We start from the raw sequence: 26,041 nt of genomic DNA on the forward strand, positions 1-26,041 counted from the left end.
GAGTTATGATCGTTTTCGTTGGACTGCTCAAACTGCAATTTTCTGAAAATATGTTCTTGATGAATTTTTGAAGTTTATTTGTTACAGGCTTCGTTGGGAACCATTGGGTGATCGCTGCTGCGTTTAAGTATGTTGAGTATGATATTGGGATTGTTTTTGGTGTGTCGATTCGTGTCGATAGGCACTTGATTGCATTAGAAGTCGTAGGATGCGTTTTGGATTCAAAATGTTGTGTTCACAATTTGAGTTGCGTTGTATGGTTTGCATCGTTTTTTGGAGGCGTCATGGGAGTTTGATTAATTGTCATAGCATCCTAGGATGGGTTTCGAGGTATTGATTCACGGTCCGCACAATCGAGTTAGGAAGATTTTGCCACAAGTGTAGTGATTTCCGTTGGTTTACGATTCCAGTATGTACACGGACCCGGAGCCGGACCGTGACACGGGATCCGTGCCATTGTTTCTTCTGAAGGGTACCCTGACACGGGGTCCGTACCTTAGTTAAGCCCGTAGGATTGAGTTTTAGAGCCTACACGGACCCAAACCAGGAGGTGTAGATGGGGTCCGTGTCTTGCATATTTTGTCAAAAATATAACCATTCTTTTGAACTTCGATGGCATGATTTAGTACGATGATTAAACGAGGTCGAGTCCCGAGAGCTTTAGAACTTTATAAGGAAATTTTGTCATTTTTGGGTGAGATCACGACTATATGTCTAAGTTATGAAAGATAAGTGTTTGAACTCATGTTAGTATGTACATCAGTAGCCCAAAACGAGATCCAACGAATCCCTCAATGCCAAGTAAGTATGTTCGACGTGCAAAAAAAAATTTGTTTATGTTTTTGAGGTCTGCTAAATGTATTGTGACCAAATTATAAACGGATTTGGAAGTCGATGAACGTGGCAGAGGACCTCTCTACCCTTGTAAAACATGACCGGGTTTAGATCATGATTGGAAAGCGGTTAAGCATGACCAGGGACCAATCCACCCGGTAAAGCATGACCGGGGATCTCATGTATGTGGCAGTGGATTTTCCCTGTCAGCCCAGTACTGTGGTTTAGTCTGATCAGGCGCATTTATGTATGGGTCACGTGCTTTCAAACATATCTCTACGCAAAATGATGTTATGTATGCTCAAGTATGTATGATTCAATTATGTTTAAGAAAAGTTTTATGATGATGAAACATCTACGTTTATGATACTATGCTCTAGTTTCAAGTATGTTTATGTTATTACGTTCAAATTTCAAGTATGTAAGCCCTACTTTAAAGATGCATGTGGTTTTATTACGTATTACTTGTTATTTCCAGTTTATACATGTTGAGTCTTTAGACTTACTAGACTTGATCGATGCAGGTGAGGAAGATGTTGAGGAGACAAGGGGTGGGGACCAATGAGCCGACTTGGACTGCGCAGGAAGCTAAACCCGAGGACAGCCAATGTTTTAAGATTTTATGAATGACAATTTTAATACTCTGATTTCATGTTTTTGTTTACGATGTTTAAACAATTATTTTTAGCAAACTTTATTTGCGATCTTTTGTTGCAAATATTTTGGATGAACGGTTTAGTGTTATGGCAAATTGAAGATTGATTTCTTACTTAAGAAAATTTTTATTTTTCTGGGTGTTTTAAAAGTATGTTTAAAGTACGGTACGTCACAGTTGGTATCAGCGGTGTTTTTGTAAAGGTTTATGCCTACTGCTAATTGCGAGAAGCTCACGAAGCCACACCTCAAGTCTGTAAGTTTTAATGTTTTAAAGTCTTTTGAGTAGTAAGCATCAAGTCATGATTTCAGCATGTGGATGTTTAAATGATATCACTTGTATGTTTACATGACATACGTTTTAGAGTACAGGTTTACCTGTCGTTATGATTTGAGATTGGTTCTTTAAAGTTTTTATGCATGTTACGACATGAAATGCGAAATTATATGACTTTCATGCATGCTGGCTTTGTTGTATTTGACATGCTTGAGAATTCGACTATTGGGCGTTACGAATTGTTATTAATGATTTAAGCATATCGATTTTTGGTTAGTAAGTACTGATGCTCTACTCCTTGTGTCATAAGTTAATCATGAAAATTTTGAATGCTTTTGGGACGTAGATTTTTAAATACTGATGATTCGTGGTTACTAGTTGAGTTAACTTTTAAAAATTTTGTATAAGGAATAATGATTCGAAATCGGCGACGACCTTTAGCAGTATAAAAGAAATTGTGCAATTTGGGATTTTAAGTATCGATGGAAATGTAAGATTGGTTATAAGAATTGATTTTTGGATTTAATAAGCTTAAGATTATTGAACTTATGATGCAGAAAACCTATAAAATGGAAGTAGGAACGCCAAGAACTTGTGGGTAATTGTAGGATTTTCAAAATTATGGACAAATTTCGGTATTATCGAGGAAATTAGGAAATTATTTTTGCAATTGTTAAAGAATTTTGGACTAGTTTAATAATAAGTGAGAATTGAATTGTTTGAATGATATGAATTTTCGCTGATTTAAGCTTGAAAAGATATTTAGAACCTTGTAATATCTGGGTTATAATGTTATAAGGAATGGTAATCAAGGGTATTGTAGGATGAATCAATATTGAACTTAAAAATCTAAGTGTTAGTGGAATAATGCAGAGGCAAATTAAGAATTTAGAGTGATAACAATTTAAGATAAAGTTGATCAATTAGTCAAGCTATAAGATTAGACAGTAAGTTAACATATTTTTTGGGAGCATAAGGTTTGATGGAGCATAAATTTTACTCATGATCTTAACAGTTAAATTTATACCTTTGTTAGGGTTAAATTTTTTCTAGAAAGTTGCATATGATGGTTGGTTATATTACTTTTTAGACGCATGTATGAAGTGAGACAGGCACCTTGTCTTGAGGAATCTTTGTAAGTCATTAAGAAACTTAGGATTAAGTGGATATGAGTACTGGAATTAGGTCATCTAAGATTACTTGGATTGTGTAAGTTTGAATTTCATGTTTATGAAATAGGTGTTCATACGGGGATATTGGGTGAAATAAAAACAAAAGAGAATTAGTTGTATTCAACTTAGGTTACCAATGAACGAATATTAAGATTTTATCGAGTAAGAAATCTAAAATCTTTATATGAGGATTCTAGAATTCAATGGGTTATAAGTGAAGTTGATTAATTAGAGTTAGTCCATCATTAACAAGGGAAAACTTGTTAAGTTTTATACGTTAGAATGAATTAAGTATTGAGGATACGTCAAAGTGTGACATTCGTTCTAATGAGGAAGGTCCAAGTATCTTAGGCCTCAACGATAATGTAATTGGGAAGGAAATAGTTTAAGCATGTGTTTGATGCTAGGCAGGTTTTATTATTTAAGCAGAAGATCGATATTGTATATTTTGGGTTCTATGGATTAATGTTACTCGAAATTTAATATTAGCAACAATTTTATATTTGGGATGTACTTGTAAATAGCTAAGTTACGTAAGTTTGGTGTCGTAAGGTAAAGATTCGATTCAAGGATCGTGGGTCAATATTATTATGGGGTTAAGATAAGGTTTAACTTTTGAGTGTAGTACCAATGGTAAAAGTTGATCAGTAACTTTTGGTGCTAATATTTCTTAAATTGAACTGCATAAAAGCTAATGTAATAGATCGATGAACATTACGAGTATAGTATAAGAAATGTAAGATACGATAAGTTTGAACCTCCATTTATTATATTGGGAATTGTGAGAAAGGTCAGAATTCGAGGTCATAGTAAAGTAAATCTAAGACGCCATATGTCACTTTAAGTTGTGATTCGCGAACGAGGTTTTTGATAGGCAATTTAATTTGGAATGAAGAGACGTAAGGACAGCCTAGGACTTAAATTTTTATCAGAGTAGCGCGGCGGAAGCGTAGATTATTGGGATACTAGAATTAAGAATCTAAACTTTTAGATTATCGAGGATAAGCGAAGTTCGGGGACGAAATTCAATTTAACGGGGATAGATTGTGACGTCCCGAAAATTTGAAGTCCACTTGAACCACATGCATGTAATTTATTAAATTTCTTATGTATTGTATTAAATGGTTTTAATGCATGTTTATCTCATTAATTTGGGTTTTAATTCATGGTTTATGAATTTGCATTATTTTAAATTATAATATGTTTAGTTGATCCAAGTTAAAACGTTTTCCTTGAGTTTTATGTTTCAGTTGATTATTCAAGGCTGGATCGAGGAAATGAGATCGGCGACAATTTTGGCGATTGTAAAATGGGGTATTTTATTTCAAGTCAAGAAAATGGCGTTTAAACGATTTATTAAGTTTTAGCATTTTTAAAGCATAATTAATTATTAGGTGATTTTAAGATTTTAAACTTTCAAAAGTTTAACACTTGCGTATTTTATTTTAAATTTAGGGTGGTTAGTAATTTAAGGGGGGATTAGTATTTTAATTACCATGTAATTGCTCATCAATTATTTAATTAATCTAATTAGCCCCTAATTACCTCTATTTTATTTATTAACTCACGCACACGCACACGCACACACACAATTACATACAGACACACACGTAAGTCACACACACATTTCATTGGCACACACACATTCTTCATTTTCATCTTTTTAAGAGAAGGGTGAGGATTCTTGGAGAGTAGCATCCACCACCCTTTCTCCTTCATCATTTCAGCAATTCATGATCATTTTTTTTGAAAGAAAAGTGCCACAAGTCATCCCGGATCGGCCTCGCAACCTTGCCGCTTCGGTATCATTGTTTCGTGAGTTTTAATCAAAAGGCATGTATAATCTTTTGTTTATGCATCGATCTTGTTATATTATATGTTCTTATTTTATTACGTGTAAAAATTCATGTTTGTTGCGCAAAGTTTGAGCAAAAATGGTTGGATTACTTTTGAAAGGATTTTTGGATCTCAAAAATCAAATTTTGCTGTCATTTTAAATACTTCGACTTTTCGGTCAATTTTCTGGAAAATCTTTCAACATGTAAAACGTAGTACTTTTTGATACCTTCGATTTGACAGTAAATTCCTAATTTTTGCACAAAAACCGAGTGAGTTATGATCATTTTTGTGGGACTGCTCAAATTACAATTTTCTGAAAATATGTTCTTGATGAATTCTTGAAGTTTATTTGTTACAGGCTTTTTTGGGAATCGTTGGGTGATCGCTGTTGCGTTTAAGTATGTTGAGTATGATATTGGGATTGTTTTCGGTGAGTCAGTTCGTGTCGATAGACACTTGATTGCATTAGAAGTCGTAGGATGAGTTTTGGTGTCAAAATGTCGTGTTCACAGTTTGAGTTGCGTTGTATGGTTTGCATCTTTTTTTGGAGGCATCATGGGAGTTTGAATCATTGTCATAGCATCCTAGGATGGGTCTCGAGGTGTTGGTTCACGGCCCGTACAATCTAGTTAGGAAGATTAAGCCACAAGTGTAGTGATTCCCGTTGTTTTACGATTCCAGTAGGTACACGGACCCGGAGCCGGACACTGACACGGGGTCCATGCCATTGTTTCTTTTGAAGGGTAAAATTTCAGAGCCTACATGGATCCATAGCTGGACCCTGACACGGGGTCCGTGCCTTAGTTAACCCGTAGGATTGAGTTTCAAAGCCTACACGGGCCCAAAATTGGAGGTGTAGACGGGGTCCGTGTCTTCCATATTTCGTCAAAATATAACCATTCTTTTGAACTTCGATGGTATGATTTAGTACGATGATTAAACGAGGTCAAGTCCCGAGAAATTTAGAACTTCATAAGGAAATTTTGCCATTTTTGGGTGTGAGAATGACTATACGTCTAAGCTATGAAGGATAAGTGTTTGAACTCATGTTATTATGTACAACAGTGGTCCCAAACGAGATCCAACGAATCCCTCAATGCCAAGTAAGTATGTTCGACGTGCAAAATAAAATATGTTTATGTTTTGAGGTATGTTAAATGTTTTGTGACCAAATTATGAACTGGTTCGGAAGTTGGTGAGCGTGGCCGAGGACCTCTCCACCTTAGTAAAGCATGACCGGGTTTAGATCAAGATTGGAAAGCGATAAAGCATGACCAAGGACCAATCCACCCGGTAAAACATGACTGAGGATCTCATGTATGTGACAGTGGATTTTCCTTGTCCGCCCAGTACTGTGGTTTAGTCTGATCAGGCGCATTTATGTATAGGTCATTTGCTTTGAAACATATCTCTACGCAAAATGATGTTATGTATGCTCAAGTATGTATGATGCAAGTATGTTTAAGAAAAGTTTTATGATGATGGCACATCTACGTTTATGCTACTACGCTCCAGTTTCAAGTATGTTTATGTTATTACGTTCAACTTTCAAATATGTAAGCTCTACTTTAAAAATGCATGTGGTTTTGTTCGTATTACTTGTTATTTCCAGTTTATACATGTTGAGTCTTTAGACTCACTAGATTTGATCGATGCAGGTGAGGAAGATGTTGAGGAGATGAGGGGTGGGGACCAATGAGCCGACTTGGACTGCGCAGGAGGCTAAACCCGAGGACCGCCAATGTTTTTAAGATTTTATGCATGACAATTTTAATAATCTGATTTCACGTTTTTGTTTACGATGTTTAAACAAGTATTTTTAGCAAACTTTATTTTTGATCTTTTGTTGCAAATATTTTGGAAGAATGGTTTAGTGTTATGGCAAAATGAAGATTGATTTCTTATTTAAGAAAATTTTTATTTTTTTGCAAATTTTAAAAGTATGTTCAAAGTACGGTACGTCACATTTATTTCCAGCACTAGCTCGATAGATAAAAGATTTGAAATATTTATGTTAAGGAATTTACTAGAGATATTTTTATGTTTTAATTTTATGTTAGTTGATATTTTTAAAAGTCGACGTAGGATTTTTGGTTAGTTGATGATTTAGGGATATTTTTATGCACTTGAGATTTCAAATATTAAATTATTATGATTTATTAAAATGTTAAGTGTATTTTATTTGGTATTTTCGAGTTTCTGATTTAAATAATAAAAAAAGTCGAGGTCGTTCCAACAAGGAGAAACTTTTTATCAATGTTGGGATAGATATAAAGAATTGCTTAATATTTGTCCACATCATGGTTTTGAAATTTGGAGAGTTGTTTCTCAATTTTATGAATGTTTAACACCTGAAGATGGGAAAATGGTTGAATTTATGTGTAATGGAGCATTTGAAGATAAAGATCGAAACGAGACAATTGAGTATCTCGATTCATTAGCTGAAAATGTTCAAAATTGGGAAACTATAGGTACAATCGAACCATCAAACAAGATTCAATCTCCCACATCTAGTGGAGGTATGTACACCCTCAAGGATGAAAATGATCTCCAAGCCAGATTTTCCTCTTTGGCAAGAAAAGTTGAGGCACTTGAATTGAAAAGAATGGTCAATTAAAATATGTTCAAGAAATTGTGTGTTACATCTATGATACAAGTGATCATTCTACAAAAGATTGTTCCACTTTGCCCTCTTTTAAAGAATGCCTCCATGAACAAGCCAATGTTTCGAACAATTTCAAAAGGTGAAATTTTGAACCATTTTCTCAAAGTTACAATCCAGGTTGGTGACATCATCCAAATTTTAGTTGGAGGAATGATAATGCTGCACAATTTTCACAACCACATTTTCAAAATGAACAAAATTTTCAAAATTATGCACCTTATGTTCCTCCACCTAAAAGGAATTTGGAAGATACATTGATTTCTCTCATTGCAAAGCAAGAGTCTATCAATACTCAAACTGCTCAAAACATGACAGATTTGAAAGATAGACTTGATAAATTTGCATCTGCACTTAATGTGTATGAAAAAGGTAAATTTCCATCACAACCACAGCTAATCCCAAGGATCATCATTCACAAACTGGAACTCAACCGATGGATCAGGTAAAATCTGTTATTACCCTTCGCAGTGTAAGGTTGTGGAAAAATCCATTCTTGAACCTTGTGAAAATGATGATAAATCAAATCCAAAGAGGAAGGAGGTGGAACCCATGACTTGCGAAGAGGATGTTCAACAGACAAGAAGTGGAAAAATCCATTCTTGAACATTGTGAAAATGATGAAAGACTTGTGCACTGTGAAAAAAATATTGAATGTGAAAAAAAAAAAGCATTTTTAGCCTAACAATTAAGTACAAGCATTGAAAATAATAATAATTTGAAATACAAATGTAAAGTCCGGAACTCAGTCCACGCAGAACGCATGTATGAAAATTATTAAATTGCTAAAATATTTTAATTAAATTATTTTAGATGCATGAATGATATATTTTGAGTGACTAAATGATTAATTGTGTAATTTTGTTTGATTTATGATTTAAAGATTTTCAGACGAATATCGATGGTTGGCCGGAACGGAGACGACTAAGGTGTTAAAATTTTAAAAGCAAAATTTTTACTTAAGAAAATATTTATTTTAAATATTTTAAGAATTATTGAATTTTTAAAGACAAGTTTAAACTAATTGGTGGGAAAGGAATTTTATGTATTTTATAAGTGGATTTTTTGAAATATATATTTTAAATATTTTAATTTAAGCCTAATGATTTTATTAATTTTAATGGGCCTAATTTATTAATTAAAAAACTAGTGTTGATTAAGCCAATTAATTAAAAAATTAAAAAGCCAGTGTTGATTAAGCCCATTAATTAAAAAATTAAAAAGCCATTTTGTTTTTTTTATTTAAACCCAAACCCCCCCACACACACACACAAACACACCGAAACACACACTAAATCACGTAAATTGAAAAGTGGAGATTGGAATTGCCAAGACTTTTAGTTCTTAGGGCAAGTAGATTTGAATTTTTTTTTCTCCTTCGTTTATTGACTTTCTTCCTCATTCTTCCTTTCAACAACGATCATCCGACTCCCGTACATCCCAAAGTGGGTTTTTGGTGTAGTTTTGTCAAGAGAAAGGGGTAGAAAAAAATAGAAAACGTCCTCCGTTCGACGCCGACTTTCACCGCTACGGTATTCGTATTTCGAGCGTTTTAAACGCAAAAGCATGCTTTAATCTTCATTTTTCTCATCTATCACATCATATTATATGTATGATGCATGTTTGCACGAAAAATATGAAACACTACCTTGTATTTTCGTTTTTATGGCTTATTATGCATAAAACTAGAGTTCTGTTTTTTTAAAACTCTTCATAACGATGCAAAAAGGAGCTGCCATGGTAGGGGTACTTCAAGGGATGTTTTTCCACATGTTTAAGGGTCCCTAGGTGTATGTTTAAAGGCTGGAAAATATAGGACACCATAATGAACGAAAATTGTATGTTTTAGAGTCCTAAGGTACGGTTGAAGGGCTAGGCGTGTTGGGACTGATAGGTTCGGTCCAGCAGCAAGTCATGGGTTTGTTCTAGATCCTAGGAGGGATGGGTAGAGGTTGGACATGGTGGTTAAGGATTGGAGGCGAAGCTAGCCTTGGTTCGAATCACATTAGTACTAGGACTATTTTGCAGAAAAATTCAGTAGCTTTCTAGGCATTTTCAAGGGACTTAATGGGCAGGAATTTGGTTGTATATGGGGTAGTTAGGTGTTCTTAAGCTTTGGTCCAAGTTTGATAAGTTTTGGTTAAGTTACAAGTCCATACGAGTCAAAACCGGGGTGTACGTCTAAGTTTAAAAAATGAATTAATTGAAATGCCTAGATTTAAGCTTAATAAAATTATGAAAAATTATATTTAAGATCAAATAATTATTAAAAATCTAAGTTTTTAATTTGGAAATTTTATATTGATGTTTGGATTAATTCGGGATTAAAACACATTAATACGTCATATTTAAAGATTAATTTAAAAGTTATCGATTTAAACTAAATAAAAATATAAGAAAATTCACGTAAGCTTAAATAATTATTTGGGACATGTAAGAGTCAATGGAATTAAGAAAATTTCAAAAACATGAAATTTTAAGTTCAGGGGTAAAACGGTCATTTTACACCTAGAAATTATTAAACGTCATGGCAGTGTCCTGAATGCTGTTTTAAATGATAATATGATTATTTTCAATGGTTATGGAGGTTTATGTAATTTTATATGTTAAAATGATTATTTTAAATGTTTATGAAATTTTATATGTTTAAGGATTTTTATGTAAAAATGTTTATTTTAAATTTTTATGATTTAATATATTAAAATGATGATTTTAAGAATTTTATGGCTTTTATGATTTTTATATGTTAAAACGTTTATTTTAAATGATTACGGATATTTAATATGTTAAAAATGTATTTTTAAAATGTTTATGGATTTTATGATTTAATATGTTATGGTTTATTATATTAATGGGTTTTCATGATAAAACAAAAACGTTAAAGATATGGTGCATGCTTGGTTTAAAAGAAAAACGATATTATATGCATGTCTTTATTAAGTGATGGAAATACGAAATGTTGAAAGACGTGAAGGGATTGTGACTAAATATGTTCGAGATATCGTGAGGGTTATGGTCCCAGTGGGAGCCCGACGATCGTGTTTTCTTGGATACGGATATGAACATGAATACGAATACGAATATGTTAATACATTGGCCAAGGCCTAATTGACCGGTGAGAGTGTTGCTGGCGTCCCCGCCCCCCAGCACTGTGGTTTTCTCTAGATAGAACATCGCCCAATACGTTTAAGAATACGAGTCACAATCATGATCTGAATTCAACAAACACGGATATGAATATGAATATGAATATGATGATACAAATATGTTGATATGAATATGAATATGAATATGAACATGTTTATGTTTATATGAAAGTTTTTATGTTTAAGGTTGATGCATCATTATGAAAATGTTTTTATTTAAAGTTGATGCATCATTATGGAAATGTTTTTATTTAAAGTTTATGCATCAGGAACATTTTTATGAAAATGGTTATGATTAAAGTTTATGCATCTTCATGAAACGATATTTTAAGTACAAGTATTTTTCACTGTTGCATGTTATCTGTATATGTATTATTTGTTATCAAGATTATGGTGTGTTGAGTGTTTAGACTCACTAGGTGTGATTGATGTAGGTGATTATGATAAAAATGTTATGGAGGTCTTGATGGCTGAATTTGCTGGACTGAAGGTGCACATAACCCGAGGACCGACACTAGTTTTCCGCACTAGTTTTCGATTCATGGTTTTAAGTGATATTAAAGATATTTTTACGACGATTTATTTATGAGTGGTTTTTGAGAGGTTATAGTATGGGGTATACTTTTCAAATGTTATTTTTAGGTTTAGTAAAATGTTGGGTAATTTTATGCTAAATTATTTTTTTTGGTTTTCAAATTATAGTTAGTTGATTTATTTTAAAAATGATGTCAAAAATATTTTAAGGTTCGGCCAAATGATAAGTGTGGTTTGAAAAAAAAAATTCTAGCACGTTTTAAGAAAACGAATAGCAGACGTTTCAGTTGGTGTCAGAGCAAAGGTCCTGTAAAGGGTTGTGCCACCATCAGCGCCGGAAAGATCAGTCGGCAAACCTCAAATTTGTAAGTTTAAATGCTTTACATGATTTTATGATGTTACCCGCATAATTAAATGAATTATATGTTTATGTCACATGTTTAATAGCTCTATGAGGATATATATGTTTTATATGCTTTGTAATTTTTATAAGTGATACGATATGAAATAAGAAATTATTTGATTTCAACTCATGTCGGTTTTGTCGTGGAATTGGACTATGTTGGGTTTTGGGTTTTAGTATTGACATTATACTTTTTGGGCCATAAGTTAATCGTGAATATAATGAAAGCTTTTGGGACCCGTAGATTTTTCTAAGAAAATACTGATGATTTGTGGTTACTGGTTGAATTAATTTTTGGGAATTACTCATAAGTAATAATGATTCGAGGATTGCAACGATTTTGGGAATATAAAAAATGTATAATTTGGGATGCTAGGTTTAAATGAACAGGTAAGATTGATTATGAGAATTTATTTTAAGGTAAATAAGTTAAAAATTTTTGAAATTATGTTATGGGAAACATGTAGAAGGAAATTAAGTACGCCAAAAATTTATGGGTTAATCATAGGATTTTCCAAATTAAGGACCAATTGGATAATTTTTGAGCAAATGAAGAATTGATTTTTGTTAAGGAATTTGGGGACTAGCTTAGCAATAAGCGATAATTGAATTGTTTAAATGATAAGAATTTTCGATGATTTAGACTTTTAAGAATAGTTGGAACCTTGGGATATCTTGATTATAGTGTTATGAAGAATGTTAATCAAGGGTTTTTAAGGATGAAACAATATTAGGCTTGAAAAATCTAAGCGTTAGCGGATGTGTTTGGGATTTTAAGATTGAAATTTGATAGGTTGATGAATATTTTGAGTATAAAATAAGGAAAATAATATACGAAAAACATGGTCATCCATCTTTTAATATTGGGAATTGTAAGAAAAGTTGAAATTCGAGGTTATAATAGTAACAATACTAATTCATTATGGGTCTTTTTAAGTTGCAATTCGAAAATAAGGATTTAGAAGGTAAAATTTATTTGGGATCAAGTAGACGTAAGGACATTTTAGAACTTAAGTTCTATCAGAGTAGCGCAGTAGAAGCATGGATTTTTAGGATACTAGAACTGAGTCTAAACTTTTGATTATCGAAGATAAGCGAATTTCGGGGACGAAATTCAATTTAAGGAGGGGTAGATTGTAACGTCCAGAAATCAGTACACGCAAACCGCATGTATGAAAATTATTAAATTGCTAAAATATTTTAATTAAATGATTTTAGATGCATGAATGATATATTTTGTAACGACCCATTACAGGCCCAGTGGACCGCCCATACGGCCCACTGCCCCGATCGACCCAAGGCTATCCTGATCTTGGGCTCCCTCAAGGGGCCTTTACCTTCACGGGCTTTCCATAGGCGTCGTACGGTTACTCATAGAACTCTCCAACCCATGCACTGGAGCTTGTGGGCCGTATGGGCGGTCCACTGGGCCTGTAATGGGTCGTTACATATTTTGAGTGACTAAATGATTAATTGAATAATTTTCTTTGATTCATGATTTAAAGATTTTCATACGAATATCGGTGGTTGGCTGGAACGGAGACGACTAAGGTGTTAAAACTTTAAAAGCTAAATTTTTACTTAAGAAAATATTTATTTTAAATATTTTAAGAATTATTGCATTTTTAAGGACGAGTTTAAATTAATAGGTGGGAAAGAAATTTTATGTATTTTACAAGGGGATTTTTGAAAATATATATTTTAAATATTTTAATTTAAGCATAATGATTTTATTAATTTTAATGGGCCAAATTTATTAATTAAAAAACTAATGTTGATTAAGCCCATTAATTAAAAAGTTAAAAAGCTTTTTTTTTTATTTAAACCCAAACCCCCCCACACACACACACAAACACCGAAACACACACAAAATCACGTAAATTGAAAAGTGGAGATTGGAATTGCCCAGACTTTTAGTTCTTGGGGCAAGTAGATTTGAATTTTTTTTCTCCATCGTTCTTCGACTTTCTTCCTCGTTCTTCCTTCCAACAACGATCACCTGACTCCCGTGCGTCCCAAGTTGGGTTTTTGGTGGAGTTTTGTCAAGAGAAAAGGGTAGAAAAAAATAGAAATCGTGCTTCGTTCGTCGCCGGCTTTCACTGCTACGGTATTCGTATTTCAAGCGTTTTAAACGCAAAGGCAAGCCTTAATCCTCCTTTTTCTCATCTATCACATCATTTTATATGTATGATGCATGTTTGCATGAAAAATATGAAACACTACCTTGTATTTTCGTTTTTATGGCTTATTATGCATAAAACTAGAGTTTTATCTTTTTAAAACTCTTCATAATGATGCACAAAGGGGCTGCCATGGTAGGGGTACTTGAAAGGATGTTTTTCCACATGTTTAAGGGTCCCAAGGTGTATGCTTAAAGGCTGGAAAATATAGGACACCATTATGAACGAAAATTATATGTTTTAGAGTCCTAAGGTACTGTTGAAGGGCTAGGCGTGTTTGGGACTGGTAGGTTCGGTCCAGCAGCATTTCATGGGTTTTTTCTAGGTCCTAGGAGGGATGGGTAGAGGCTGGACATGGTGGTTAAGGGCTGGAGGCGAAGCTAGCCTAGGTTCGAATCACATTAGGACTAGGACTCTTGTGCAGAAAAATTCAGTAGCTTCCTAGACATGTTCAAGGGACTTAATGGGCTAGAATTTTGTTGTATATGGGGTAGTTAGGTGTTATTAAGCTTTGGTCCAAGTTTGGTAAGTTTTGGTTAAGTTTCAAGTCTATACGAGTCAAAACCGGGGTGTACGTCTAAGTTTAAAAAACGAATTAATTGAAACTCCTAGATTTAAACTTAATAAAATTATTGAAAATTATTTTTAAGCTCAAATAATTATTAAAAATCTAAGTTTTTAATTTGAGAATTTTATATTTATGTTTGGACTAATTCGGAATTAAAAAGCATTAATACGTCATATTTAAAGATTAATTTAAAAGTCATCGATTTAAACCAAATAAAAATATGAGAAAATTCACATAAGCTTAAATAATTATTTGGGACATGTTAGAGTCAATGAAATTAAGAAAATATCAAAAACATGAAATTTTACGTCCAGGAGTAAAACAGTCATTTTACACCTAAAAATTATTAAACGTCATGACAGTGTCATGAATGCTGTTTTATATACTAATATTTTCAATGGATATGGAGGTTTATGGAATTTTATATGTTAAAATGATTATTGTAAATGTTTATGGAATTTTATATGTTTAAGAATTTTTATGTAAAAATGTTTATTTTAAATTTTTATGATTTAATATGTTAAAATGATGATTTTAAGAAGTTTATGGCTTTTAAAGATTTTTATATGCTAAAACTTTTATTTTAAATGTTTACGGATTTTTAATATGTTAAAAATGTATTTTTAAAATGTTTATGGATTTTTTGATTTAATATGTTATGGTTTATTATATTTATGGGTTTTCATGATAAAACGAAAATGTTAAAAGATATGGTGCCTTCTTGGTTTAAAAGAAAAACGATATTATATGCATGTCTTTATTAAGTGATGGAAATACGAAATGTTGAAGGACGTGAAGGGATTGTGACTAAATATGTTGGAGATATCGTGAGGGTTACGGTCCCAGTGGGAGGCCGACTGTCGTGTTTCCTTGGATACGGATACGAATACAAATATATTAATACGTTGGCCAAGGCCCAGTTGACCGGTGAGAGTGTTTCTGGTGTCCCCGCCACCAAGTACTTTGGTTTTCTCTAGATGAATCTATCGCCCAATACGTTTAAGAATACGAGTCACAATCACGATCTGAATTCAACAAACACGAATATGAATGTAAAGCCCCGTATTTCATATTCATATTTTAGCGGAATTATTAAAAAATTTCTAAATAAATAATTATCTTGACTCATTTATAAAATAAACATGTAAATAATTTTAACTTTAAAATAACAGCGGAAGTCAACATTGTATTTCAAACAACAATTTAAAATAATCCAACATGTTAAAATCAAGTTTGAATGATAAAAGTTGCATAAATTAAATCATGAGGTCCTCGGGTTTACTACTGCTGTCCCAAGATCGCTCACTGGTCTCCGCCCGCGGTCTCGACCTCATCAATACCTACAACAATCAAGTCTAGTGAGTCTAAAGACTCAACATGTATATATCATGAATAACAAGTAAATATATCATAAAATCGCATGCAACGTAAAAATAAAGTATCGTAAAGCGTACGGTGAAAATCGTATCATGAATAATTTTAACTACGTGCATATCTGAAAATCATACGTAAAAGCTTTGCTCAATAGAGCTCTGTCATAACATATCATAATTTTATGGTAGAGATAATATTTCTAAGCAAGTGGCCCATAACATAACATGAGCGCCTGATCAGACTAAACCACAGTATACTGGGCGGTAGAGATCAATCACAGCCCTTGGACTGGATGTCCGTCCCCATACATAATCATAAACCGGTCGTAAGTCAACGGGTGGAGAGGTCCTCGGTTGCGCCTACCGACTTCCAAAGCCATAACCATAAGATGGCCACAAGACATATCGCATATATCTCAAAAATAAACATTTTATATTTATATGCACGTAATATAATTAAAACCTTATTTTTACCATATGAGTTGGATCGCTCACAGGCTTGCTGCAACCTAATTCTATTATGTGACACATGCAAATATTCACATCTTGACCAAAACTTAACAATAGAACAAAAAACGAGACGATTAGGATCAACAACTTGATTTTTAATCATGGCTTCGTATGAACCCGAACCAACATTAAACCGACGTTTAACCATGATTAAAAATACCCATAATATACTGAAAAACATGCATAAGAATTGCAAAACACGAAAATAGGTGAACGGAATCCAAAAACATAAAACACTCTTTCGAGAGTCATTTTGGCACATTTCACCGTAAATTCTCGTATGACCTCTAAACTCGACCAAATCATAAACGGCCAAAAACATGACCTTCTTAACTCATTGAGGTACTGTCCGGTACAAGGCCATGGGCTAAAAGACAACCAAGAACCCAAACATGACCTTTGAAACGAAACGGAACTTGCTGTCAAAAACAAAAATTGCAGCAGTAGCTGCTGTGCGTATTTGGCGTACAAATCTGAAACAAATGGCCGTTGGCTTAAACCACCAACCAAAGACTCTTACCAACATCCTAAGGCATGGCTTGGATCATGGTTAAGGGCTAAAAGCCAACCACAACCCAAGCAAACACCTAAGACAATTACAGTACTAAACCGAGAATGCAACTTTCTGTGTAGTGTGATGTATTGACATGGTTTACTGTCTTGGGTCGTTCCAATGGCCATTTGATTGACTAAGGCTCGATCTAGACATGATAGAGTGTTGTGTGAGCCATGGCTATGGGCTAGAGGCCAGCCACAGCCCATCCCAACACCTCAAAACCGAAGTCACTCACACAAAAATCATATTTTGAAAAACTGAAGAGCACTTGTCATGTTTCTGTAAAAATCTGAGAGATCCATGAAGCAAGCTTTGAAAAGATGATTCGGTCAATCCTAGACATGATAAGGAAGGGTTCTAACCATGGCTATTGTCCCTAGGACAGCCAAGATTCGAACACACCCTTTACCATCCAATGACAGAAAACGTGTACAAAATATGTACCCATGGAATTGTTGCTGTCATCTCTCGGTTTATGCGTGTATGCGCTTGAACCATTAAACTAAAAATACCCTAACACATTCTAATTCATGCCTTGTAGCAGCCATGTGAGCCTGGAACCGAGAAACATCCTGAAATCAATAAAACTCAGCAAACCCGTGAGCCACAAAGATGAAGCCAAAACAAATCTGTACCGAAACGTGTGTGTAGTTGCTTTCAAAATTTCGTTTTTACCTCATGAACCGTGAACATATAATGCTTAAAAATATTTATAGGACTTGATTGAAGAGCAAAGAAACAGCATATACATGCCTGGAATTTGTTTTGAAGAAAACAAACCAATACGACGAATACGGCGCGGCGGAGCGGAGTTGAATCTCTTTTCTTATTCCTGCTGCCTTTCACTCGATTCTATGCTGCTGTTTTCTGCTAATGTTCGAAGGTGAGGTTGTGGGGAATGTAGGTGATGAAGGTGAACAATATAATAGGTTTTAAAGGTGCCATTATATGCCTTTAGTTTGGGAGTTACAAATCAAGAAATTGAAGGAGTTTGAATTGTTTCTTATTCTCTTGTTTATTGCTGCTGTTGTTTTTCACGATTTCTCAGCTGTTTCCTTCTGATTTGTTTCTAGCATATGAGTGTAGGATATGTGGGTAAGGAAGAGGAAATGTTATAAGTGGTGTTAAAGGACCATAATATACATTAAAATGGGAGTTACATGTGAAGGAGTTGAATGGATTCAAATTGTTTCTAGCTTTCTTGGCTGCCGATTTTTTTTTTTCTCATTTTCTTGCTGTAATTCACGTTATTTGCTAGGATAAAGAGGTTGAGGAGCTTCAAAGAGAATTATGGTGCATGTATTACCCATAATTATGGAGATGAAAAGTAGGAAATGAATACACTATAAAACCATTTAGTGGTAAATTTGAATGAGGTTTACTACAATTTTCGAATTGCCTTAACCAAATATTATTACTACTTCTTGCATGGTATAATAGTGTTTTAATCTTGCATTTTAAATTCTTAAGGTTTAATACACTCATTATATATATTTTTAATGAATGACAAATTAATTTAGTATAGAATATTGCATGGCATGCTTGACTTAAAATTTTAGTATTTAAATTTTATGTTTAATTTCTTAAATATATTAAGCCTAAATTAATTCCTCCTCAATTGTTTACACATTTTAATTTTAGCTTTAATTAAATATTGAACCTAAAAGAATTTATTTAATAACTTGGTTCCAACTAATTTTAATAAATCTTAAAACATTCTTTTCCTTTAAATTAAATTATTCCTTGACTTAAATTAAATTTAGGAATATTTTTCCTATTATTAATTTTCTCTTAAATCTCCAAACTCCGGTCCGACCTCGCGTATTTACCCTGTAAAGATAAAACTAAACATCTTTTTTTAAAATAATTAAATCACTTCATATTTAAATAAAAATTCGTTTTAATTAAATAATAGAAATTATGCATGGCTTATACGTAATCTGATTTTCGGGTTCTACAATGAATATGAATATGATGATACGAATATGTTGATATGAATATGAACATGTTTATGTTTATATGAAAGTGTTTATGTTTAAGGTTTATGCATCATTATGAAAATATTTTTATTTAAAGTTGATGCATCATTATGAAAATATTTTTAATTAAAGTTTATGCATCACGAAAATTTTTATGAAAATGGTTATGATTAAAGTTTATGCATCTTCATGAAACGATATTTTAAGTACAAGTATTTTTCACTGTTGCATGTTATCTGTATATGTATTACTTGTTATCAAGATTATAGTGTGTTTAGTGTTTAGACTCACTAGGTGTGATTGATGGAGGTGATCATGATAAAAAGGTTATGGATGTCTTGATGGTTGACTTTTCTGGACTGAAGGTGCACATAACCCGAGGAACGACGCTAGTTTTCGATTCATGGTTTTAAGTGATGTTAAAGATATTTTTATGACGATTTATTTATGAGTGGTTTTGGAGAGGTTATAGTATGAGCTATACTTTTCAAATGTTATTTTTAGGTTTAGTAAAATGTTGGATAATTTTATGCTAAATTATTTCTTTTGGTTTTCAAATTATAGTTGGTTGATTTATTTTAAAAATGAAGTCAAAAATATTTTATGGTTCAGCCGAATGCTAAGTGAGGTTTGAAAAAAAAAATTGTAGCACGTTTTAAGAAAACGAATAGCAGACGTTTCAAAAAAGACCCTAGTTGTCCTACTATTTCATGTATTATTGCAGAACGAAAGATTAAAAAAGCTTTGCTTGATCTTCGAGCTAGTGTGAATTTACTTCCATATTCAGTTTATCAAGAACTGAATCTAGATGAGTTAAAACCTACTTCAGTAACACTTTTACTTGCCGATATACATGTTAAAGTGCCAAGAGGTATGTTAGAAGGCGTGTTGGTCCAAGTTGATAACTTTGTATATCCTGTAGATTTCATAGTTTTAGATATACAACCTATCGAAGCTTGTAATGCAATTCCTGTAATTTTGGGTCGTCCATTTTTAGCAACTTCTAATGATCTAATAAATTACAAGAATAGAATAATGAAGTTGTCATTTGGTAACATGAACTTGGAGCTTAATGTTTTTAATCTTTGTAAGTAACCACATGACAAAGGAGATATAAGTGAAAATGAAAATCTTATTGAAACTCTTGTGGAAGAAAACATTCAAGAAGAGAGTACTCGTAACCAATTAGATATTTGTTCAATTGATTTTGTTAAAGAAAATATTGAAAGTAATCTTGATGATGTTATTAGGTATCACTCGTTACTAGGATCATAAAAAGAATTTGAGGCAAAATATGAGAACAAAGATGAACCACCCATATTAGAATTGAAACCCTTGCCAGAATATTTGAAGTATGCATTCCTTGGAGAAGATGAAACATATCCGGTGGTAATTTCTTCCAAACTAGCAAGTGATCAAGAAGGTAAATTAGTTGATAAGTTTAAAAGACATAAAAATCCAGTTGATCGGACACTAAAAAATCTCAAGGGCATTAATCCACTAATTTGCACTCACAAAATTCACTTAGAAGAAAATGCTAAAAAAATCTCAACAACCACAAAGCAGATTAAATCCACGCATTAAAGATGTTGTGAAAACTGAAGTTCTCAAACTACTTGAGTTGGAATTATCTATCCTATTTCTGATAGTAAGTCCAACACAAGTAGTTCCAAAAAAATCTGGCATCACAGTGATAACAAATGAAAAAGGTGAATTGTTAACAAGTCGAGTCCCATCTAGTTGGCAGATGTGTATTGATAATAGAAAATTAAATGACATCACTAGAAAAGATCATTTTTCATTACCATTTTTGGATCAAATTTTAGAAAGAGTAGCAGGTCATCCCTACTATTGTTTTCTTGATAGATATTCAGTCTATTATCAAATTCTCATTGCACTCGAAGATCAAGATAAAACCAAATTCACATGTCTTTTTGGAAGATTTACATTCAGAAGGATCACATTTGGTTATGTAATGCCCCAACAACATTTCAAAGATGTATGCTAAGCATTTTTAGCTACATGGTTGAAAATTGTTTGGAAATTTTCATAAATGATTTAACTAATTTTGGGAATAAATTAGATAATTGTCTTGAAAATTTAGAAAAAGTTTTAAAAAGATGTGAGGAAAAAGGTCTTATTTTAAATAGAGAAAATTTCGTTACATGATTACTTATAGGATTTATTTGGGACATGTTGTGTCATCTCATGGAAATGAAGTTGATAAAGAAAAAGTTTATGTCATTGCCAATTTACCCCCTCCAAAAACCATTAAAGAAATTCGTTCATTTTTGGGAGATGCTGGATTTTATAAGAGGTTTATAAAGGACTTTATTTCAATCACTAAACCTATTTCTAACATCTTAACAAAAGACACTGCATTTGAGTGGACTCAAGAATGTCAAAATGCTTTTGATAAAATCATTCGACATTTAACATCAGCTCCTATCATGCAACCTCCTGATTGGTCTTTACCATTTGAAATCATGTGCGACGCGAGTGATTATGCAGTTGGTTCAGTATTGGATCAAAGAAGAAACGGTAAGCCTTATGTGGTATATTATACAAGTAGAACTTTAAACAATGCTCAAATGAATTATTCCACAACTGAGAAAGAACTACTTGCTGTAATATTTACATTAGATAAATTTCGTTCTTATTTGATTGGATCAACGACTATTGTGTTTACTGATCATTCTTCTATTAGATATTTATTGACCAAATAGGATGCAAAGCCACGACTGATATGATGGATTTTGTTGCTCCAAGAATTTGACATTGTAATCAAAGATAAAAAAGAACCGAGAAAGTCGTAGCTGATCATTTATCGAGACTAGTAACAGGATCATCTTATGAAATGACACCAATTGATGATAATTTTCCTGATGAACATCTATTTTCAGTCACTACCACACCTAGGTTTGCTAACATAGTAAATTTTCTTGTGACATGAAAAATGCCACCGCGATGGAGTTCTTAAGATAAAAGAAAATTTTTGAATGAGGTAAAAAAAACTTTTATTGGGATGATTTGTATTTGTTTAAGTATTGTCCATATCAATTTTTTCGACGTTGCATACCCGACAATGAGGTAAGTAGTGTCATTAAATTTTTTCATTGAGAAGCATGCAAATGACATTTTTCTTCAAAGCAAACGACTGCAAAAATCTTGCAGTGTGGATTTTATTGGCCCACTTTATTTAAATACACCCACGAAATCTGCATGATCTGTGAAAATTGTCAAAAATTGGGTGTGATTTCAAAAAGAAACATGATACCTTTGAATCCTATGACTGAAATTGAAATCTTTGACTGTTGGGGAATTTATTTTATGGGACCTTTTCCACCTTCATTTGGATACTTGTATATTTTAGTTGCAGTTGATTATGTTTCCAAATGGATAGATGCAATTCCATGTCGAACAAATGATCATAAAATCTTCATCAAATATTTGAAAGAAAATATTTTTAGTAGATTTGGAATTGCTCGAGCCATGATAAGTGATGGGGGAACTCACTTTGTTAATAAACCATTTGCTTCATTAATGAAAAAATATGGTATTACTCAAAAAGTAACTATTCATTATCAACCTCAAACAAATGAACAAGTTGAATTAGCTAATAGGGAGATAAAGCAAATTTAGAAAAAAAAAAACTATTAGCCTGAATAAAAAATATTGGTCTCTATGACTTAATGATGCACTTTGGTCATATCCAACAGCTTTTAAACATCATTGAATACATCTCTCTATAGGTTGCTTTACGGAAAACTTTGTCATTTGCCTGTGGAATTGGAACATAAAGCTTATTGGGCGATCAAAACTTTAAATTCAAGCATGGATGATGCCAACAAATTGCAAATTAATGAACTTAATGAACTCCGAAATGACGCGTATGAGAATTCAAAGATTTATAAAGCAAAAATCAAATCATTTCATGATAGAACAATTCTTAGAAAATCATTTGAAATTGGTAAAAATGTTTTGCTTTATAATTCTCGACTTCACATGTTCCCAGGAAAATTACGATCAAGATGGACAGGCCCATATGTTGTAAAACATGTGTATCCTTATGGAGTTGTGGACATTTAAAATCCTAAAAATGGTCATGTTTTTAAAGTAAATGGACAAAGGTTTAAACCATTTTTAGAAAAAGAAATCTTTCAAGAAGAATTTATTTCTCTTTCCGATCCTTGATTTTTTGTGCTGTATTTAATTTTGTTTGTTTTTATTTGAGGTTTCTTTAATTTTTGTATTTTCCCAGTTAAATGGCGGATAACGGTACTCTGTGGCTCTCATAGTCGGTTAATTCAGTTTTCCACAATTGCTAACACAAAAATTAAAAAAAAAAAATCATTTCTTTTCTTTTCAAAATGGATGAAATTCTCTAAAAAATTTGTAAAAATTTTCCCTCTGTTTCTACAAATGTTCTAAGAAATAATTATGCAGTTATGTGTGAAAGATTGAGATTTCTGTTTATGGAAACAATTCCAAGATGAGCGTCATCGTAATATTCTTGGGAATCCGACTAAAAAAGATCATGTTTGCCAATTTATAAGAAAATTGGATGGGAAGCATATCCTCGACTCATAGAAGGCGTTGAAGCCATTTTTGGACTTAAAACCATAGGGAAATTACCAAAAGAAAGCAAAAACATGTATGGATCCTCTGCACAAACATTGAAAAATATTTGTGTATTTTGTGGGCCGAGTCCTGGAAAAAATGAAATATTTGTAGAAGCATCGAATAATCTTGGAAAGATATTGGCTGAGAGAAAAATTCACTTGGTATATGGGAGAGGTAATATTGGGTTAATGGGATCTGTTTCAACATCTGCTCATTTTGAAGGTAGTTAAGTTTCGGGTATTAATCCTTCAGCTTTAGCTGAAGGAAATATTACAGGTGTTACGATTGGAGAGGAGTTACAAGTTTCTTCTATGTATGAAAGAATCACCAAAATGATTGAAAATTCTAATGCTTTAATCGCACTACCAGGTGGTTTTGGTATATTTGAAGAAAATTTTCACACTGTTTCTTAGGCACAACTTAATATTCACAATAAACCCGTGGCCATGTTGAATATCAATAATTATTATGACAATTTGTTGACATTTCTTTATAAAGCTGTGGAACAGAATTTCATTTCAGAAAATTCATGACGGATGCTCATCTCTGCTTCGACTGCCTACCAATTAATTGATAATTGTTAAACAATACCGGATGTCACTGACGCTTCGGACACGAGGCGTGACACTCTTATCAGGTATATCTTGGGCCATATACTTTAATAACTGATCTTATCACAATGGCTAATCACTCAAAAAGATTTCATAAATTATATTTTTATAAGGATCAGAATATTAAAATTGACTTTTTTTTTTCAAATAAAAATTTAAAAATCCTTAGATAGATTAATAAATTTTCTAATTTAAACCTTTCAAACATAGCGTATTGTCTTACAATGACAAAGAAATAAACTTTTACATCAGAGTTTTTCATAAGCTGAACAAAAAAAAGGGTACAAATTATCGATTTCTTGATCTCGAAATCCAATCACCATCCCCAAAACGCTTCTTGTTCCTCCTCGTTCACTTGCTCTTCATTTTTATCTGAAATTTGTAAGGGTGAGTGTTTTGGGAAAACACTAAGCAAGTGGGGGGTCGATCGATTCCAAAGATACTATAGAACTTAATTCTTTAAAATTTTTCTTTAACATACTTTCAAAACTTAATATTCTTAATTTGACAAGACGGAAACGAATCGAATGAAAGACAGAACTTATCAAACAAAACAGAAACAACTCAGATCATTTCAAAACAGACAAATCACTGTTACTCATCTCATTTCCATGGTCAAATTGTCCCCAATATGTTAGTCCTCTAAGGGGTGAGGCCAGAACTCGGTTTTATACCCACCGATGGGGGCCAGACAGAAATGGTTTTATACCCACCATTGGGGGCCAAACGGAAATGATTTTTTACCCACCATTGGGGGCCAGACTGTAGAACCCGTAACTTAGACTACGTATAATCCATGCATAATTTCTAGTATTTAAATTAAAATGATTTTATTGCATGAGTATTTAAATTCTTTTCCTTAAATTTATTTATTTTACGTAATAGTTTAATTGTCACCTTTTCAGTTAAATAAGTGAGGCCGGACTGGAGATGGAGTATTGAGATAAGTTAATAAAGACTTATTTAAGAAGTTGTAATTTAGCATGTTAGTAAATATAATTTAAAAAGTTGGCATGCATGCAAATTATTAAATTTCTTTGGTATTTTATTAAATTGTTTTAAACCATTAAATGCATGTTTATTTCATTAAAATATGTTTAATTATTTTTATGCATTTTATGCATAATTCATGCATGATAGAATTTATTCCATAAATTTTAGAAATTCATGCATTAGGCTTTTCTAAGTGCATTTCACGCTCGAACGAGGAGCGTAGATCAGAGAATTTTCAGGAAAATTATTTTTATTACACGATTTGTTTTTATAAATTAATTTAAAATATTTTTAAGTGTATTTTTAGAAAATGAGATTTTATTAGATATTTTTATCCGCATGACTTTATTTTTAACGGTACGCAAATTTTATCGATTCGGGGACTTTTTTAGGGTTCGGCTAATATTTTCAAATCTTTTCAACACGAAATATTTTTCTGGAGTGCGTTTGGATTTAATGGACTTACCTTTAAGGTTGTTGGGCTTAAAACCCTTTTAAAACTTTTAAAATGCAAATTATGGCCCATAAACTAATATTACCTATATAATTAAGCTACTAAGTATTATTTAACCTAAACCTAGTCATTAGCACCCCACTAACCTAATTCAGCTGCCCACCCTCCTCCAATCAGCCTCCTCCTTCGTGTACTCCAGCAGCAAGATTCGGTGCTCCATTCTTCCTTCAAGCTCAAGCTTTTCTCCCCCGCCTCGTGTCACTTCGGGCCTTTGTACATCAAATATTTAATCAGGCGCGCCATGTATCTTTGTTTTTGCATCATTCACGCTATATACTTTCTGTCATGTGTGATTTATTCGAAAGTTTCATAGTTCTTTAATGGTGGTTGTGTTTTTGGCTTTGAAAGTACATGAAAACGATTTTTTCTTGTGCATAACTCATGTGTGTGTCACCATGGTGCAAGGGCTGCCGAACAAGGGTCCTAAGGGGCTGATTATGTTGAGGAGAATGATGTCTCTAGGCTGGAGTCGAGACTTGGTGGTATAAGATGTGTGCCGTGAGGTGTTTGTCAAGGGGTGGTTCGGTTTTGGGTTAGTGCGAAGGCTAGGTGTGGTGCAGCCGTGCATGGTGAGATCTTGGCCAAGAAGCTGACCCAATTGGGTCCATGACGG

General features: G+C 33.0%; 1 long non-coding RNA gene across 1 annotated transcript in view; it reads left to right on the top strand.

The window, feature by feature from the left end:
• Positions 1 to 1,721: 1,721 nt before the first annotated feature.
• Positions 1,722 to 26,041, top strand: part of LOC140976031 (uncharacterized) — a 92,499-nt gene continuing 68,179 nt past the window's right edge. The window contains exon 1 of the long non-coding RNA XR_012175149.1: positions 1,722 to 2,045. This is a non-coding gene — a long non-coding RNA (uncharacterized lncRNA). The remainder of the gene's footprint in view (positions 2,046 to 26,041) is intronic.

The sequence above is a fragment of the Primulina huaijiensis genome, chromosome 5 (genome assembly GCF_012295235.1).
Source record: "Primulina huaijiensis isolate GDHJ02 chromosome 5, ASM1229523v2, whole genome shotgun sequence".
Classification (NCBI taxonomy): domain Eukaryota; kingdom Viridiplantae; phylum Streptophyta; class Magnoliopsida; order Lamiales; family Gesneriaceae; genus Primulina; species Primulina huaijiensis.